The sequence below is a fragment of the Phyllobates terribilis genome, unplaced genomic scaffold, assembly GCF_046119375.1.
Source record: "Phyllobates terribilis strain yellow unplaced genomic scaffold, ASM4611937v1 Scaffold_11__3_contigs__length_659146591, whole genome shotgun sequence".
Classification (NCBI taxonomy): domain Eukaryota; kingdom Metazoa; phylum Chordata; class Amphibia; order Anura; family Dendrobatidae; genus Phyllobates; species Phyllobates terribilis.
In genome coordinates, this window is record NW_027362771.1 from 610,069,242 (window position 1) to 610,088,138 (window position 18,897).

General features: G+C 37.0%; 9 non-coding genes across 9 annotated transcripts; all 9 read right to left on the bottom strand.

Annotated features, from left to right (window-relative positions):
* Nucleotides 1–2,340: 2,340 nt before the first annotated feature.
* Nucleotides 2,341–2,422, bottom strand: TRNAL-AAG (transfer RNA leucine (anticodon AAG)). Its single transcript has one exon. It is a non-coding gene; the product is annotated as a tRNA-Leu (tRNA).
* A 1,376-nt stretch (nucleotides 2,423–3,798) lies between these two features.
* TRNAL-AAG (transfer RNA leucine (anticodon AAG)) lies at nucleotides 3,799–3,880 on the bottom strand. Its single transcript has one exon. It is a non-coding gene; the product is annotated as a tRNA-Leu (tRNA).
* A 1,379-nt stretch (nucleotides 3,881–5,259) lies between these two features.
* On the bottom strand, nucleotides 5,260–5,341 carry TRNAL-UAG (transfer RNA leucine (anticodon UAG)). Its single transcript has one exon. It is a non-coding gene; the product is annotated as a tRNA-Leu (tRNA).
* Nucleotides 5,342–8,161: 2,820 nt separating this feature from the next.
* TRNAL-AAG (transfer RNA leucine (anticodon AAG)) lies at nucleotides 8,162–8,243 on the bottom strand. Its single transcript has one exon. It is a non-coding gene; the product is annotated as a tRNA-Leu (tRNA).
* A 1,376-nt stretch (nucleotides 8,244–9,619) lies between these two features.
* On the bottom strand, nucleotides 9,620–9,701 carry TRNAL-AAG (transfer RNA leucine (anticodon AAG)). The gene has a single exon. It is a non-coding gene; the product is annotated as a tRNA-Leu (tRNA).
* Nucleotides 9,702–11,080: 1,379 nt separating this feature from the next.
* On the bottom strand, nucleotides 11,081–11,162 carry TRNAL-UAG (transfer RNA leucine (anticodon UAG)). Its single transcript has one exon. It is a non-coding gene; the product is annotated as a tRNA-Leu (tRNA).
* A 2,820-nt stretch (nucleotides 11,163–13,982) lies between these two features.
* Nucleotides 13,983–14,064, bottom strand: TRNAL-AAG (transfer RNA leucine (anticodon AAG)). Its single transcript has one exon. It is a non-coding gene; the product is annotated as a tRNA-Leu (tRNA).
* Nucleotides 14,065–15,443: 1,379 nt separating this feature from the next.
* Nucleotides 15,444–15,525, bottom strand: TRNAL-UAG (transfer RNA leucine (anticodon UAG)). The gene has a single exon. It is a non-coding gene; the product is annotated as a tRNA-Leu (tRNA).
* A 2,820-nt stretch (nucleotides 15,526–18,345) lies between these two features.
* On the bottom strand, nucleotides 18,346–18,427 carry TRNAL-AAG (transfer RNA leucine (anticodon AAG)). The gene has a single exon. It is a non-coding gene; the product is annotated as a tRNA-Leu (tRNA).
* Between the last annotated feature and the right edge of the window lie 470 nt (nucleotides 18,428–18,897).

Sequence of the window (18,897 nt, forward strand, 5' to 3'; positions counted from 1 at the left end):
CCTAAAAGGCAGCAGGGATATGAGCTAGCAGTTAGACTTCTTTTGACCAAGATTGATTTTGGCAAATTTTGAGAATGGTTGATCATTGATTGAACTGACATGGAAGTAACATAGATGGTAAATTATGTAATTAATTCTGATGCCTAAAGCCAACATGACTATTCACATGCTGTATTCATACGTATGACTTGCTCACAAGTTCCTTTTTTTCTACAGCACAGTGAATATCACTTGATGTTACATTTACTTTCTTAGAGAACACAGAAGCCAAATAGGAAATTAAAAGTTCAGTCTTCTCAACATCATTATTGACCACTTTACCCTTTTCATCTTTTAAAAATCCTAAAGCATCTTTGGCTTTTCTTTAACTTTTGACTTACTTCCAAAATCCTTTCTTATTGCTTTTGGTCTCTCTTGCAAGCCTCAATTCATTACTGGCTTTAGCTCTTCTAATGCTAGCCCAGCTTTCCCTGCAGACAGCATTATATTCTTCTTTCCATTTGATATTCATTTCTTTGTTCCTTTTTACCAAGCTTTAAGTTCAGTATTCAGCCATCCTGGTCTCCATAAATGCTTTCCATTCTTCCTTCTTTTCGGGATTGTTACTGATTGTGCTGTGAGAATTTAATTTAGCAAAATCTCCCATCCTTCCTGGACATTACTTTCCTTTAGAACATCCTACCTTTCCTTCCTTTTTACTGAGTCCATTAAAAACTGCCTTTCTACAGTCCAATCTTAAATTCTCAGTTTTCGCAGGTTTTCCTCCTTTTGTAGTTCAAAAGTATAGGATAGAATTACCGCTGCCTTCTAAAATCTCTATCCCCTTTACTTCCTCAACTGTTTCCTAATTTTTGGTAAAAATTAGATCCAAATAAATGATGGCAGCGGTGGGATTTGAACCCAAGCCTCCAGAGAGTCTGAAACCTAAACCCAGCACCTTAGACTGCTCGGCCACGCTACCTCGTACATATGTTTAATGTTATTTATATCAAAAGTTTGCTTTTGATGTAAGTGGCAGAAAATATTTTATATCCAATAATACAAAAAGACAAATGTTATTATGTATGAGCAACGTAATTATCAGGGATTTGTTTGTACATTGACTCTGGGGCACCATTTTACAAAACATATGACTTGTATCCAGATATTTAACTAATCTTTCCTCTGTTGGCTCATCCGCTAATTTTTAGATATCACTGAATTAGGTGGTAGAGATTACTTGCTATGATCTCCCATATACAGGACACTCAAACATGAAGGATTCCTACACCCCTGCCTGTACGTAACAGATAATCAGAAGCAGCAGCAAGGAAGTCATTATACAGCAGTGCAGAGCAGTGTAGCTATGAGTTCATCAATAGGTTGACTTACTGGATAGCAGCAGAAGCAGCATGGCTCTGTTTATGTTTGCTAATCACTCTACTCATCCTGTATTGATAATCCTAAAAAGGCAGCAGGGATATGAGCTAGCAGTTAGACTTCTTTTGACCAAGATTGATTTTGGCAAATTTTGAGAATGGTTGATCATTGATTGAACTGACATCGATGTACCATAGATGGTAAATTATGTAATTAATTCTGATGCCTAAAGCCAACATGACTATTCATATGCCGTATTGTTATGTATGACTTGCTCACATGTTCCTTTTCTTCTACAGCACAGTGAAGATCACTTGATGTTACATTTGCTTTCTTAGAGAACACAGAAGCAAAACAGGAATTTAAAAGTTCAGTCTTCTCAACATCATTATTGACCACTGTACCCTTTTCATCCTTTAAAAATCCTATAGCATCTTTGGCTTTTCTTTAACTTTTGACTTACTTCCAAAATCCTTTCTTATTGCTTTTGGTCTCTCTTGCAAGCCTCACTTCATTACTGGCTTTAGCTCTTCTAACGCTAGCCCACCTTTCCCTGCAGACAGCATTATATTCTTCTTTAGATATGAACCCTTCTTTTCATTTGATATTCATTTCTTTGTTCCTTTTTAGCAAGCTTTTAAGTTCAGTATTCAGCCATCCTGGTCTCCATAAATGCTTTCCATTCTTCCTTCTTTTTGGGATTGTTACTGAATGTGCAGTGAGAATTTAATTTAGCAAAATCTCCCATCCTTCCTGGACATTTCTTTCCTTTAGAACATCCTACTTTTCCTTCCTTTTTACTGAGTCCATTAAAAACTGCCTTTCTACAGTCCAATCTTAAAATCTCAGTTTTCACAGGTTTTCCACCTTTTGTAGTTCAAAAGTATAGGATAGAATTACCGCTGTCTCCTAAATTCTCAATCCCCTTTACTTCCTCAACTGTTTCCTATTTTTTGGTAAAAATTAGATCCAAATAAATAATGGCAGCAGTGGGATTTGAACCCACGCCTCCAGAGAGACTGGAACCTTAATCCAGCGCCTTAGACCGCTCGGCCACACTACCTCATACGGATGTTCAAACTTATTTAAATCAGAAATTTGCTAATGATATAAGTTGCGGAAAACATTGTATAACTAATTAGACAAAAATACAAATGTTATTATGAATGAGCAACGCAATTATCAGGGATTTGTTTGTACATTGACTCTGGGGCACCATTTTGCAAAACATATGACTTGTATCCAGATATTTAACTAATCTTTCCTCTGTTGGCTCAACCGCTAATTTTTAGATATCACTGAATTAGGTGGTATAGATTACTTGCTATGATCTCCCACATACAGGACACTCAAACATGAAGGATTCCTACACCGCTGCCTGTACGTAACAGATAATAAGAAGCAGCAGCAAGGAAGACATTATACAGCAGTGCAGAGTAGTGTAGCTATGAGTTCATCACTAGGGTGACTAACTGGAAAGCAGCAGAAGCAGCATGGCTCTGTTTATGTTTGCTAATCACTCTGCTCATCCTGTATTGATAATCCTAAAAAGGCAGCAGGGATATGAGCTAGCAGTTAGACTTCATTTGACCAAGATTGATTTTGGCAAATTTTGAGAATCGTTGATCACTGATTGAACTGACATCGATGTAACATAGATGGTAAATTATGTAATTAATTCTGATGCCTAAAGCCAACATGACTACTCATATGCCGTATTCTTATGTATGACTTGCTCACATGTTCCTTTTCTTCTACAGCACAGTGAAGATCACTTGATGTTACATTTGCTTTCTTAGAGAACACAGAAGCAAAATAGGAATTTAAAAGTTCAGTTTTCTCAACATCATTATTGACCACTTTACCCTTTTCATCCTTTAAAAATCCAATAGCATCTTTGGCTTTTCTTTAACTTTTGACTTACTTCCAAAAACCTTTCTTATTGCCTTTGGTCTCTCTTGCAAGCCTCACTTCATTACTGGCTTTAGCTCTTCTAATGCTAGCCCAGCTTTCCCTGCAGACAGCATTATATTCTTTAGATATGAACCCTTCTTTTCATTTGATATTCATTTCTTTGTTCCTTTTTAGCAAGCTTTTCATTTCAGTATTTAGCCATCCTGGTCTCCATAAATGCTTTCCATTCTTCCTTCTTTTCGGGATTGTTACTGATTGTGCAGTGAGAATTTAATTTAGCAAAATCTCCCATCCTTCCTGGACATTTCTTTCCTTTATAACATTCTACCTTTCCTTCCTTTTTACTGAGTCCATTAAAAACTGCCTTTCTACAGTCCAATCTTAAAATCTTAGTTTTCACAGGTTTTCCACCTTTTGTAGTTCAAAAGTATAGGATAGAATTAACGCTGCCTCCTAAATTCTCAATCCCCTTTACTTCCTCAACTGTTTTCTAATTTTTGGTAAAAATTAGATCCAAATAAATAATGGCTACGATGTGATTTGAACCCACGCCTCCAGAGAGACTGGAGCCTTAATCCAGCGCCTTAGACCGCTCGGCCACGCTACCTCAAACGGATGTTCAAACTTATTTAAATCAGAAATTTGCTAATGATATAAGTGGCAGAAAACATTGTATATCTAATTAGACAAAAATACAAATGTTATTATGCATGAGCAACGTAGTTATCAGGGATTTGTTTTTACATTGACTCTGGGGCACCATTTTGCAAAACATATGACTTGTCTCCAGATATTTAACTAATCTTTCCTCTGTTGGCTCATCGGCTAATTTTTAGATATCACTGAATTAGGTGGTATAGATTACTTGCTATGATCTCCCACATACAGGACACTCAAACATGAAGGATTCCTACACCCCTGCCTGTACGTAACAGATAATCAGGAGCAGCAGCAAGTAAGACATTATACAGCAGTGCAGAGAAGTGTAGCTATGAGTTCATCACTATTGTGACTTACTGGAAAGCAGCAGAAGCAGCATGGCTCTGTTTATGTTTGCTAATCACTGTGCTCATCCTGTATTGATAATCCTAAAAAGGCAGCAGGGATATGAGCTAGCAGTTAGACCTCATTTGACCAAGATTGCTTTTGGCAAATTTTGAGAATGGTTGATCATTGATTGAACTGACATGGATGTAACATAGATGGTAAATTATGTAATTAATTCTGATGCCTAAAGCTAACATGAACACTCATATGCAGTATTCATACGTAGGACTTTTTCACATGTTCCTTTTCTTCTACAGCACAATGAAGATCACTTGATGTTACATTTGCTTTCTTAGAGAACAGAGAAGCCAAATAGGAATTTAAAAGTTCAGTCTTCTCAACATCATTATTGACCACATTACCCTTTTCATCTTTTAAAAATCCTATAGCATCTTTGGCTTTTCTTTAACTTTTGACTTACTTCCAAAATCCTTTCTTATTGCTTTTGGTCTCTCTTGCAAGCCTCAATTCATTAATGGCTTTAGCTCTTCTAACGCTAGCCCAGCTTTCCCTGCAGACAGCATTATATTCTTCTTTAGATATGAACCCTTCTTTCCATTTGAAACTCATTTCTTTGTTCCTTTTCAGCAAGCTTTTAAGTTCAGTATTCAGCCTTCCTGGTCTCAATAAATGCTTTCCATTCTTCCTTCTTTTCGGGACTGTTACTGATTGTGCAGTGAGAATTAAATTTAGCAAAATCTCCCATCTTTCCTGGACATTTCTTTCCTTTAGAACATCCTACCTTTCCTTACTTTTTACTGAGTCCATTAAAAACTGTCTTTCTACAGTCCAATCTTAAAATCTCAGTTTTCTCAGGTTTTCCTCCTTTTGTAGTTCAAAATTATAGGATAGCATGATCGCTGCCTCCTAAGTTCTCAACCCCCTTTACTTCCTCAACCGTTTCCTAATTTTTGGTAAAAATTTGATCCAAATAAATAATGGCAGTGGTGGGATTTGAACCCACACCTCCAGAGAGACTGGAGCCTAAATCCAGCCCCTTAGACCGCTCGGCCACACTACCTCTTGCATATGTTTGAAGTTATTTATATCAGAAGTTTGCTTTTGATGTAAGTGGCAGAAAATATTTTATATCCAATATGACAAAAAGACAAATGTTATTATGCAACAGCAACGTAATTATCAGGGAATTGTTTGTACATTGACTTTGGGGCACCATTTTACAAAACATATGACTTGTATCCAGATATTTAACTAATCTTTCCTCTGTTGGCTCATCCGCTAATTTTTAGATATCACTGAATTAGGTGGTATAGATTATTTGCTATTATCTCCCACATACAGGACACTCAAACATGAAGGATTCCTACACCCCTGCCTGTACGTAACAGATAATCAGAAGCAGCAGCAAGGAAGACATTATACAGCAGTGCAGAGCAGTGTAGCTATGAATCCATCACTAGGGTGACTTACTGGAAAGCAGCAGAAGCAGCATGGCTCTGTTTATGTTTGCTAATCACTCTACTCATCCTGTATTGATAATCCTAAAAGGCAGCAGGGATATGAGCTAGCAGTTAGACTTCTTTTGACCAAGATTGATTTTGGCAAATTTTGAGAATGGTTGATCATTGATTGAACTGACATGGAAGTAACATAGATGGTAAATTATGTAATTAATTCTGATGCCTAAAGCCAACATGACTATTCACATGCTGTATTCATACGTATGACTTGCTCACAAGTTCCTTTTCTTCTACAGCACAGTGAATATCACTTGATGTTACATTTACTTTCTTAGAGAACACAGAAGCCAAATAGGAAATTAAAAGTTCAGTCTTCTCAACATCATTATTGACCACTTTACCCTTTTCATCTTTTAAAAATCCTAAAGCATCTTTGGCTTTTCTTTAACTTTTGACTTACTTCCAAAATCCTTTCTTATTGCTTTTGGTCTCTCTTGCAAGCCTCAATTCATTACTGGCTTTAGCTCTTCTAATGCTAGCCCAGCTTTCCCTGCAGACAGCATTATATTCTTCTTTCCATTTGATATTCATTTCTTTGTTCCTTTTTACCAAGCTTTAAGTTCAGTATTCAGCCATCCTGGTCTCCATAAATGCTTTCCATTCTTCCTTCTTTTCGGGATTGTTACTGATTGTGCTGTGAGAATTTAATTTAGCAAAATCTCCCATCCTTCCTGGACATTACTTTCCTTTAGAACATCCTACCTTTCCTTCCTTTTTACTGAGTCCATTAAAAACTGCCTTTCTACAGTCCAATCTTAAAATCTCAGTTTTCGCAGGTTTTCCTCCTTTTGTAGTTCAAAAGTATAGGATAGAATTACCGCTGCCTCCTAAAATCTCTATCCCCTTTACTTCCTCAACTGTTTCCTAATTTTTGGTAAAAATTAGATCCAAATAAATGATGGCAGCGGTGGGATTTGAACCCAAGCCTCCAGAGAGACTGAAACCTAAACCCAGCACCTTAGACTGCTCGGCCACGCTACCTCGTACATATGTTTAATGTTATTTATATCAAAAGTTTGCTTTTGATGTAAGTGGCAGAAAATATTTTATATCCAATAATACAAAAAGACAAATGTTATTATGTATGAGCAACGTAATTATCAGGGATTTGTTTGTACATTGACTCTGGGGCACCATTTTACAAAACATATGACTTGTATCCAGATATTTAACTAATCTTTCCTCTGTTGGCTCATCCGCTAATTTTTAGATATCACTGAATTAGGTGGTAGAGATTACTTGCTATGATCTCCCATATACAGGACACTCAAACATGAAGGAATCCTACACTCCTGCCTGTACGTAACAGATAATCAGAAGCAGCAGCAAGGAAGTCATTATACAGCAGTGCAGAGCAGTGTAGCTATGAGTTCATCAATAGGTTGACTTACTGGATAGCAGCAGAAGCAGCATGGCTCTGTTTATGTTTGCTAATCACTCTACTCATCCTGTATTGATAATCCTAAAAAGGCAGCAGGGATATGAGCTAGCAGTTAGACTTCTTTTGACCAAGATTGATTTTGGCAAATTTTGAGAATGGTTGATCATTGATTGAACTGACATCGATGTACCATAGATGGTAAATTATGTAATTAATTCTGATGCCTAAAGCCAACATGACTATTCATATGCCGTATTGTTATGTATGACTTGCTCACATGTTCCTTTTCTTCTACAGCACAGTGAAGATCACTTGATGTTACATTTGCTTTCTTAGAGAACACAGAAGCAAAACAGGAATTTAAAAGTTCAGTCTTCTCAACATCATTATTGACCACTGTACCCTTTTCATCCTTTAAAAATCCTATAGCATCTTTGGCTTTTCTTTAACTTTTGACTTACTTCCAAAATCCTTTCTTATTGCTTTTGGTCTCTCTTGCAAGCCTCACTTCATTACTGGCTTTAGCTCTTCTAACGCTAGCCCACCTTTCCCTGCAGACAGCATTATATTCTTCTTTAGATATGAACCCTTCTTTTCATTTGATATTCATTTCTTTGTTCCTTTTTAGCAAGCTTTTAAGTTCAGTATTCAGCCATCCTGGTCTCCATAAATGCTTTCCATTCTTCCTTCTTTTTGGGATTGTTACTGAATGTGCAGTGAGAATTTAATTTAGCAAAATCTCCCATCCTTCCTGGACATTTCTTTCCTTTAGAACATCCTACTTTTCCTTCCTTTTTACTGAGTCCATTAAAAACTGCCTTTCTACACTCCAATCTTAAAATCTCAGTTTTCACAGGTTTTCCACCTTTTGTAGTTCAAAAGTATAGGATAGAATTACCGCTGTCTCCTAAATTCTCAATCCCCTTTACTTCCTCAACTGTTTCCTAATTTTTGGTAAAAATTAGATCCAAATAAATAATGGCAGCAGTGGGATTTGAACCCACGCCTCCAGAGAGACTGGAACCTTAATCCAGCGCCTTAGACCGCTCGGCCACACTACCTCATACGGATGTTCAAACTTATTTAAATCAGAAATTTGCTAATGATATAAGTTGCGGAAAACATTGTATAACTAATTAGACAAAAATACAAATGTTATTATGAATGAGCAACGCAATTATCAGGGATTTGTTTGTACATTGACTCTGGGGCACCATTTTGCAAAACATATGACTTGTATCCAGATATTTAACTAATCTTTCCTCTGTTGGCTCAACCGCTAATTTTTAGATATCACTGAATTAGGTGGTATAGATTACTTGCTATGATCTCCCACATACAGGACACTCAAACATGAAGGATTCCTACACCGCTGCCTGTACGTAACAGATAATAAGAAGCAGCAGCAAGGAAGACATTATACAGCAGTGCAGAGTAGTGTAGCTATGAGTTCATCACTAGGGTGACTAACTGGAAAGCAGCAGAAGCAGCATGGCTCTGTTTATGTTTGCTAATCACTCTGCTCATCCTGTATTGATAATCCTAAAAAGGCAGCAGGGATATGAGCTAGCAGTTAGACTTCATTTGACCAAGATTGATTTTGGCAAATTTTGAGAATCGTTGATCACTGATTGAACTGACATCGATGTAACATAGATGGTAAATTATGTAATTAATTCTGATGCCTAAAGCCAACATGACTACTCATATGCCGTATTCTTATGTATGACTTGCTCACATGTTCCTTTTCTTCTACAGCACAGTGAAGATCACTTGATGTTACATTTGCTTTCTTAGAGAACACAGAAGCAAAATAGGAATTTAAAAGTTCAGTTTTCTCAACATCATTATTGACCACTTTACCCTTTTCATCCTTTAAAAATCCAATAGCATCTTTGGCTTTTCTTTAACTTTTGACTTACTTCCAAAAACCTTTCTTATTGCCTTTGGTCTCTCTTGCAAGCCTCACTTCATTACTGGCTTTAGCTCTTCTAATGCTAGCCCAGCTTTCCCTGCAGACAGCATTATATTCTTTAGATATGAACCCTTCTTTTCATTTGATATTCATTTCTTTGTTCCTTTTTAGCAAGCTTTTCATTTCAGTATTTAGCCATCCTGGTCTCCATAAATGCTTTCCATTCTTCCTTCTTTTCGGGATTGTTACTGATTGTGCAGTGAGAATTTAATTTAGCAAAATCTCCCATCCTTCCTGGACATTTCTTTCCTTTATAACATTCTACCTTTCCTTCCTTTTTACTGAGTCCATTAAAAACTGCCTTTCTACAGTCCAATCTTAAAATCTTAGTTTTCACAGGTTTTCCACCTTTTGTAGTTCAAAAGTATAGGATAGAATTAACGCTGCCTCCTAAATTCTCAATCCCCTTTACTTCCTCAACTGTTTTCTAATTTTTGGTAAAAATTAGATCCAAATAAATAATGGCTACGATGTGATTTGAACCCACGCCTCCAGAGAGACTGGAGCCTTAATCCAGCGCCTTAGACCGCTCGGCCACGCTACCTCAAACGGATGTTCAAACTTATTTAAATCAGAAATTTGCTAATGATATAAGTGGCAGAAAACATTGTATATCTAATTAGACAAAAATACAAATGTTATTATGCATGAGCAACGTAGTTATCAGGGATTTGTTTTTACATTGACTCTGGGGCACCATTTTGCAAAACATATGACTTGTCTCCAGATATTTAACTAATCTTTCCTCTGTTGGCTCATCGGCTAATTTTTAGATGTCACTGAATTAGGTGGTATAGATTACTTGCTATGATCTCCCACATACAGGACACTCAAACATGAAGGATTCCTACACCCCTGCCTGTACGTAACAGATAATCAGGAGCAGCAGCAAGTAAGACATTATACAGCAGTGCAGAGAAGTGTAGCTATGAGTTCATCACTATTGTGACTTACTGGAAAGCAGCAGAAGCAGCATGGCTCTGTTTATGTTTGCTAATCACTGTGCTCATCCTGTATTGATAATCCTAAAAAGGCAGCAGGGATATGAGCTAGCAGTTAGACCTCATTTGACCAAGATTGCTTTTGGCAAATTTTGAGAATGGTTGATCATTGATTGAACTGACATGGATGTAACATAGATGGTAAATTATGTAATTAATTCTGATGCCTAAAGCTAACATGAACACTCATATGCAGTATTCATACGTAGGACTTTTTCACATGTTCCTTTTCTTCTACAGCACAATGAAGATCACTTGATGTTACATTTGCTTTCTTAGAGAACAGAGAAGCCAAATAGGAATTTAAAAGTTCAGTCTTCTCAACATCATTATTGACCACATTACCCTTTTCATCTTTTAAAAATCCTATAGCATCTTTGGCTTTTCTTTAACTTTTGACTTACTTCCAAAATCCTTTCTTATTGCTTTTGGTCTCTCTTGCAAGCCTCAATTCATTAATGGCTTTAGCTCTTCTAACGCTAGCCCAGCTTTCCCTGCAGACAGCATTATATTCTTCTTTAGATATGAACCCTTCTTTCCATTTGAAACTCATTTCTTTGTTCCTTTTCAGCAAGCTTTTAAGTTCAGTATTCAGCCTTCCTGGTCTCAATAAATGCTTTCCATTCTTCCTTCTTTTCGGGACTGTTACTGATTGTGCAGTGAGAATTAAATTTAGCAAAATCTCCCATCTTTCCTGGACATTTCTTTCCTTTAGAACATCCTACCTTTCCTTACTTTTTACTGAGTCCATTAAAAACTGTCTTTCTACAGTCCAATCTTAAAATCTCAGTTTTCGCAGGTTTTCCTCCTTTTGTAGTTCAAAATTATAGGATAGCATGATCGCTGCCTCCTAAGTTCTCAACCCCCTTTACTTCCTCAACCGTTTCCTAATTTTTGGTAAAAATTTGATCCAAATAAATAATGGCAGTGGTGGGATTTGAACCCACACCTCCAGAGAGACTGGAGCCTAAATCCAGCCCCTTAGACCGCTCGGCCACACTACCTCTTACATATGTTTGAAGTTATTTATATCAGAAGTTTGCTTTTGATGTAAGTGGCAGAAAATATTTTATATCCAATATGACAAAAAGACAAATGTTATTATGCAACAGCAACGTAATTATCAGGGAATTGTTTGTACATTGACTTTGGGGCACCATTTTACAAAACATATGACTTGTATCCAGATATTTAACTAATCTTTCCTCTGTTGGCTCATCCGCTAATTTTTAGATATCACTGAATTAGGTGGTATAGATTATTTGCTATTATCTCCCACATACAGGACACTCAAACATGAAGGATTCCTACACCCCTGCCTGTACGTAACAGATAATCAGAAGCAGCAGCAAGGAAGACATTATACAGCAGTGCAGAGCAGTGTAGCTATGAATCCATCACTAGGGTGACTTACTGGAAAGCAGCAGAAGCAGCATGGCTCTGTTTATGTTTGCTAATCACTCTACTCATCCTGTATTGATAATCCTAAAAGGCAGCAGGGATATGAGCTAGCAGTTAGACTTCTTTTGACCAAGATTGATTTTGGCAAATTTTGAGAATGGTTGATCATTGATTGAACTGACATGGAAGTAACATAGATGGTAAATTATGTAATTAATTCTGATGCCTAAAGCCAACATGACTATTCACATGCTGTATTCATACGTATGACTTGCTCACAAGTTCCTTTTCTTCTACAGCACAGTGAATATCACTTGATGTTACATTTACTTTCTTAGAGAACACAGAAGCCAAATAGGAAATTAAAAGTTCAGTCTTCTCAACATCATTATTGACCACTTTACCCTTTTCATCTTTTAAAAATCCTAAAGCATCTTTGGCTTTTCTTTAACTTTTGACTTACTTCCAAAATCCTTTCTTATTGCTTTTGGTCTCTCTTGCAAGCCTCAATTCATTACTGGCTTTAGCTCTTCTAATGCTAGCCCAGCTTTCCCTGCAGACAGCATTATATTCTTCTTTCCATTTGATATTCATTTCTTTGTTCCTTTTTACCAAGCTTTAAGTTCAGTATTCAGCCATCCTGGTCTCCATAAATGCTTTCCATTCTTCCTTCTTTTCGGGATTGTTACTGATTGTGCTGTGAGAATTTAATTTAGCAAAATCTCCCATCCTTCCTGGACATTACTTTCCTTTAGAACATCCTACCTTTCCTTCCTTTTTACTGAGTCCATTAAAAACTGCCTTTCTACAGTCCAATCTTAAAATCTCAGTTTTCGCAGGTTTTCCTCCTTTTGTAGTTCAAAAGTATAGGATAGAATTACCGCTGCCTCCTAAAATCTCTATCCCCTTTACTTCCTCAACTGTTTCCTAATTTTTGGTAAAAATTAGATCCAAATAAATGATGGCAGCGGTGGGATTTGAACCCAAGCCTCCAGAGAGACTGAAACCTAAACCCAGCACCTTAGACTGCTCGGCCACGCTACCTCGTACATATGTTTAATGTTATTTATATCAAAAGTTTGCTTTTGATGTAAGTGGCAGAAAATATTTTATATCCAATAATACAAAAAGACAAATGTTATTATGTATGAGCAACGTAATTATCAGGGATTTGTTTGTACATTGACTCTGGGGCACCATTTTACAAAACATATGACTTGTATCCAGATATTTAACTAATCTTTCCTCTGTTGGCTCATCCGCTAATTTTTAGATATCACTGAATTAGGTGGTAGAGATTACTTGCTATGATCTCCCATATACAGGACACTCAAACATGAAGGATTCCTACACCCCTGCCTGTACGTAACAGATAATCAGAAGCAGCAGCAAGGAAGTCATTATACAGCAGTGCAGAGCAGTGTAGCTATGAGTTCATCAATAGGTTGACTTACTGGATAGCAGCAGAAGCAGCATGGCTCTGTTTATGTTTGCTAATCACTCTACTCATCCTGTATTAATAATCCTAAAAAGGCAGCAGGGATATGAGCTAGCAGTTAGACTTCTTTTGACCAAGATTGATTTTGGCAAATTTTGAGAATGGTTGATCATTGATTGAACTGACATCGATGTACCATAGATGGTAAATTATGTAATTAATTCTGATGCCTAAAGCCAACATGACTATTCATATGCCGTATTGTTATGTATGACTTGCTCACATGTTCCTTTTCTTCTACAGCACAGTGAAGATCACTTGATGTTACATTTGCTTTCTTAGAGAACACAGAAGCAAAACAGGAATTTAAAAGTTCAGTCTTCTCAACATCATTATTGACCACTGTACCCTTTTCATCCTTTAAAAATCCTATAGCATCTTTGGCTTTTCTTTAACTTTTGACTTACTTCCAAAATCCTTTCTTATTGCTTTTGGTCTCTCTTGCAAGCCTCACTTCATTACTGGCTTTAGCTCTTCTAACGCTAGCCCACCTTTCCCTGCAGACAGCATTATATTCTTCTTTAGATATGAACCCTTCTTTTCATTTGATATTCATTTCTTTGTTCCTTTTTAGCAAGCTTTTAAGTTCAGTATTCAGCCATCCTGGTCTCCATAAATGCTTTCCATTCTTCCTTCTTTTTGGGATTGTTACTGAATGTGCAGTGAGAATTTAATTTAGCAAAATCTCCCATCCTTCCTGGACATTTCTTTCCTTTAGAACATCCTACTTTTCCTTCCTTTTAACTGAGTCCATTAAAAACTGCCTTTCTACAGTCCAATCTTAAAATCTCAGTTTTCGCAGGTTTTCCACCTTTTGTAGTTCAAAAGTATAGGATAGAATTACCGCTGTCTCCTAAATTCTCAATCCCCTTTACTTCCTCAACTGTTTCCTAATTTTTGGTAAAAATTAGATCCAAATAAATAATGGCAGCGGTGGGATTTGAACCAACGCCTCCAGAGAGACTGGAGCCTTAATCCAGCGCCTTAGACCGCTCGGCCACACTACCTCATACGGATGTTCAAACTTATTTAAATCAGAAATTTGCTAATGATATAAGTTGCGGAAAACATTGTATAACTAATTAGACAAAAATACAAATGTTATTATGCATGAGCAACGCAATTATCAGGGATTTGTTTGTACATTGACTCTGGGGCACCATTTTGCAAAACATATGACTTGTATCCAGATATTTAACTAATCTTTCCTCTGTTGGCTCAACCGCTAATTTTTAGATATCACTGAATTAGGTGGTATAGATTACTTGCTATGATCTCCCACATACAGGACACTCAAACATGAAGGATTCCTACACCGCTGCCTGTACGTAACAGATAATCAGAAGCAGCAGCAAGGAAGACATTATACAGCAGTGCAGAGCAGTGTAGCTATGAGTTCATCACTAGGGTGACTTACTGGAAAGCAGCAGAAGCAGCATGGCTCTGTTTATGTTTGCTAATCACTCTGCTCATCCTGTATTGATAATCCTAAAAAGGCAGCAGGGATATGAGCTAGCAGTTAGACTTCATTTGACCAAGATTGATTTTGGCAAATTTTGAGAATCGTTGATCACTGATTGAACTGACATCGATGTAACATAGATGGTAAATTATGTAATTAATTCTGATGCCTAAAGCCAACATTACTACTCATATGCCGTATTCTTATGTATGACTTGCTCACATGTTCCTTTTCTTCTACAGCACAGTGAAGATCACTTGATGTTACATTTGCTTTCTTAGAGAACACAGAAGCAAAATAGGAATTTAAAAGTTCAGTTTTCTCAACATCATTATTGACCACTTAACCCTTTTCATCCTTTAAAAATCCTATAGCATCTTTGGCTTTTCTTTAACTTTTGACTTACTTCCAAAAACCTTTCTTATTGCCTTTGGTCTCTCTTGCAAGCCTCACTTCATTACTGGCTTTAGCTCTTCTAACGCTAGCCCAGCTTTCCCTGCAGACAGCATTATATTCTACTTTAGATATGAACCCTTCTTTCCATTTGAAACTCATTTCTTTGTTCCTTTTCAGCAAGCTTTTAAGTTCAGTATTCAGCCTTCCGGGTCTCAATAAATGCTTTCCATTCTTCCTTCTTTTCGGGACTGTTACTGATTGTGCAGTGAGAATTAAATTTAGCAAAATCTCCCATCTTTCCTGGACATTTCTTTCCTTTAAAACATCCTACTTTTCCTTCCTTTTTACTGAGTCCATTAAAAACTGCCTTTCTACAGTCCAATCTTAAAATCTCAGTTTTCGCAGGTTTTCCACCTTTTGTAGTTCAAAAGTATAGGATAGAATTACCGCTGTCTCCTAAATTCTCAATCCCCTTTACTTCCTCAACTGTTTCCTAATTTTTGGTAAAAATTTAATCCAAATAAATAATGGCAGTGGTGGGATTTGAACCCACGCCTCCAGAGAGACTAGAGCCTAAATCGAGCCCCTTAGACCGCTCGGCCACACTACCTCTTACATATGTTTGAAGTTATTTATATCAGAAGTTTGCTTTTGATGTAAGTGGCAGAAAATATTTTATATCCAATATGACAAAAAGACAAATGTTATTATGCAACAGCAACGTAATTATCAGGGAATTGTTTGTACATTGACTTTGGGGCACCATTTTACAAAACATATGACTTGTATCCAGATATTTAACTAATCTTTCCTCTGTTGGCTCATCCGCTAATTTTTAGATATCACTGAATTAGGTGGTATAGATTATTTGCTATGATCTCCCACATACAGGACACTCAAACATGAAGGATTCCTACACCCCTGCCTGTACGTAACAGATAATCAGAAGCAGCAGCAAGGAAGACATTATACAGCAGTGCAGAGCAGTGCAGCTATGAATCCATCACTAGGGTGACTTACTGGAAAGCAGCAGAAGCAGCATGGCTCTGTTTATGTTTGCTAATCACTCTGCTCATCCTGTATTGATAATCCTAAAAAGGCAGCAGGGATATGAGCTAGCAGTTAGACTTCATTTGACCAAGATTGATTTTGGCAAATTTTGAGAATCGTTGATCATTGATTGAACTGACATCGATGTAACATAGATGGTAAATTATGTAATTAATTCTGATGCCTAAAGCCAACATGACTATTCACATGCCGTATTCATACGTATGACTTGCTCACATGTTCCTTTTCTTCTTCAGCACAGTGAAGATCACTTGATGTTACATTTACTTTCTTAGAGAACACAGAATAGAAATAGGAATTTAAAAGTTCAGTCTTCTCAACATCATTATTGACCACTTTACCCTTTTCATCTTTTAAAAATCCTATAGCATCTTTGGCTTTTCTTTAACTTTTGACTTACTTCCAAAATCCTTTCTTATTGCTTTTGGTCTCTCTTGCAAGCCTCACTTCATTACTGGCTTTAGCTCTTCTAACGCTAGCCCACCTTTCCCTGCAGACAGCATTATATTCTTCTTTAGATATGAACCCTTCTTTTCATTTGATATTCATTTCTTTGTTCCTTTTTAGCAAGCTTTTAAGTTCAGTATTCAGACATCCTGGTCTCCATAAATGCTTTCCATTCTTCCTTCTTTTTGGGATTGTTACTGATTGTGCAGTGAGAATTTAATTTAGCAAAATCCCCCATCCTTCCTGGACATTTCTTTCCTTTAGAACATCCTATTTTTCCTTCCTTTTTACTGAGTCCATTAAAAACTGACTTTCTACAGTCCAATCTTAAAATCTGTTTTCGCAGGTTTTCCACCTTTTGTAGTTCAAAAGTATAGGATAAAATTACTGCTGCCTCCTAAATTCTCAACCCCCTATACTTCCTCAACTGTTTCCTAATTTTTGGTAAAAATTAGATCCAAATAAATAATGGCAGTGGTGGGATTTGAAACCATGCCTCCAGAGAGACTGGAACCTTAATCCAGCGCCTTAGACCGCTCGGCCACGCTACCTCATACGGATGTTCAAACTTATTTAAATCAGAAATTTGCTAATGATATATGTTGCGGAAAACATTGTATAACTAATTAGACAAAAATACAAATGTTATTATGCATGAGCAACGCAATTATCAGGGATTTGTTTGTACATTGACTCTGGGGCACCATTTTGCAAAACATATGACTTGTATGCAGATATTTAACTAATCTTTCCTCTGTTGGCTCAACCGCTAATTTTTAGATATCACTAAATTAGGTGGTATAGATTACTTGCTATGATCTCCCACATACAGGACACTCAAACATGAAGGATTCCTACACCGCTGCCTGTACGTAACAGATAATCAGAAGCAGCAGCGAGGAAGACATTATACAGCAGTGCAGAGCAGTGTAGCTATGAGTTCATCACTAGGGTGACTTACTGGAAAGCAGCAGAAGCAGCATGGCTCTGTTTATGTTTGCTAATCACTCTGCTCATCCTGTATTGATAATCCTAAAAAGGCAGCAGGGATATGAGCTAGCAGTTAGACTTCATTTGACCAAGATTGATTTTGGCAAATTTTGAGAATCGTTGATCACTGATTGAACTGACATCGATGTAACATAGATGGTAAATTATGTAATTAATTCTGATGCCTAAAGCCAACATGACAATTCATATGCTGTATTCTTATGTATGACTTGCTCACATGTTCCTTTTCTTCTACAGCACAGTGAAGATCACTTGATGTTACATATGCTTTCTTAGAGAACACAGAAGCAAAATAGGAATTTAAAAGTTCAGTTTTCTCAACATCATTATTGACCACTTTACCCTTTTCATCCTTTAAAAATCCTATAGCATCTTTGGCTTTTCTTTAACTTTTGACTTACTTCCAAAAACCTTTCTTATTGCCTTTGGTCTCTCTTGCAAGCCTCACTTCATTACTGGCTTTAGCTCTTCTATTGCTAGCCCAACTTTCCCTGCAGACAGCATTATATTCTTCTTTCCATTTGATATTCATTTCTTTGTTCCTTTTTAGCAAGCTTTTAAGTTCAGTATTCAGCCATCCTGGTCTCCATAAATGCTTTCCATTCTTCCTTCTTTTTGGGATTGTTACTGATTGTGCAGTGAGAGTTTAATTTAGCAAAATCTCCCATCCTTCCTGGACATTTCTTTCCTTTAGAACATCCTACTTTTCCTTCCTTTTTACTGAGTCCATTAAAAACTGCCTTTCTACAGTCCAATCTTAAAATCTCAGTTTTCGCAGGTTTTCCACCTTTTGTAGTTCAAAAGTATAGGATAGAATTACCGCTGCCTCCTAAATTCTAAATCCCCTTTACTTCCTTAACTGTTTCCTAATTTTTGGTAAAAATTAGATCCAAATAAATAATGGCAGCGGTGGGATTTGAACCCACGCCTCCAGAGAGACTGGAACCTTAATCCAGCGCCTTAGACAGCTCAGCCACGCTACCTCATACGGATGTTCAAACTTATTTAAATCAGAAATTTGCTAATGATATAAGTTGCAGAAAACATTGTATAACTAATTAGACAAAAATACAAATGTTATTATGCATGAGCAACGCAGTTATCAGGGATTTGTTTGTACATTGACTCTGGGGCACCATTTTACAAAACATATGACTTGTATCCAGATATTTAACTAATCTTTCCTCTGTTGGCTCAACCGCTAATTTTTAGATATCACTGAATTAGGTGGTATAGATTACTTGCTATGATCTCCCACATACAGGACACTCAAAAATGAAGGATTCCTACACCCCTGCCTGTACGTAACAGATAATCAGAAGCAGCAGCAGGTAAGACATTATACAGTAGTGCAGAGCAGTGTAGCAATGAGTTCGTCACTAGGGTGACTTACTGGAAAGCAGCAGAAGCAGCATGGCTCTGTTTATGTTTGCTAATCACTCTGCTCATCCTG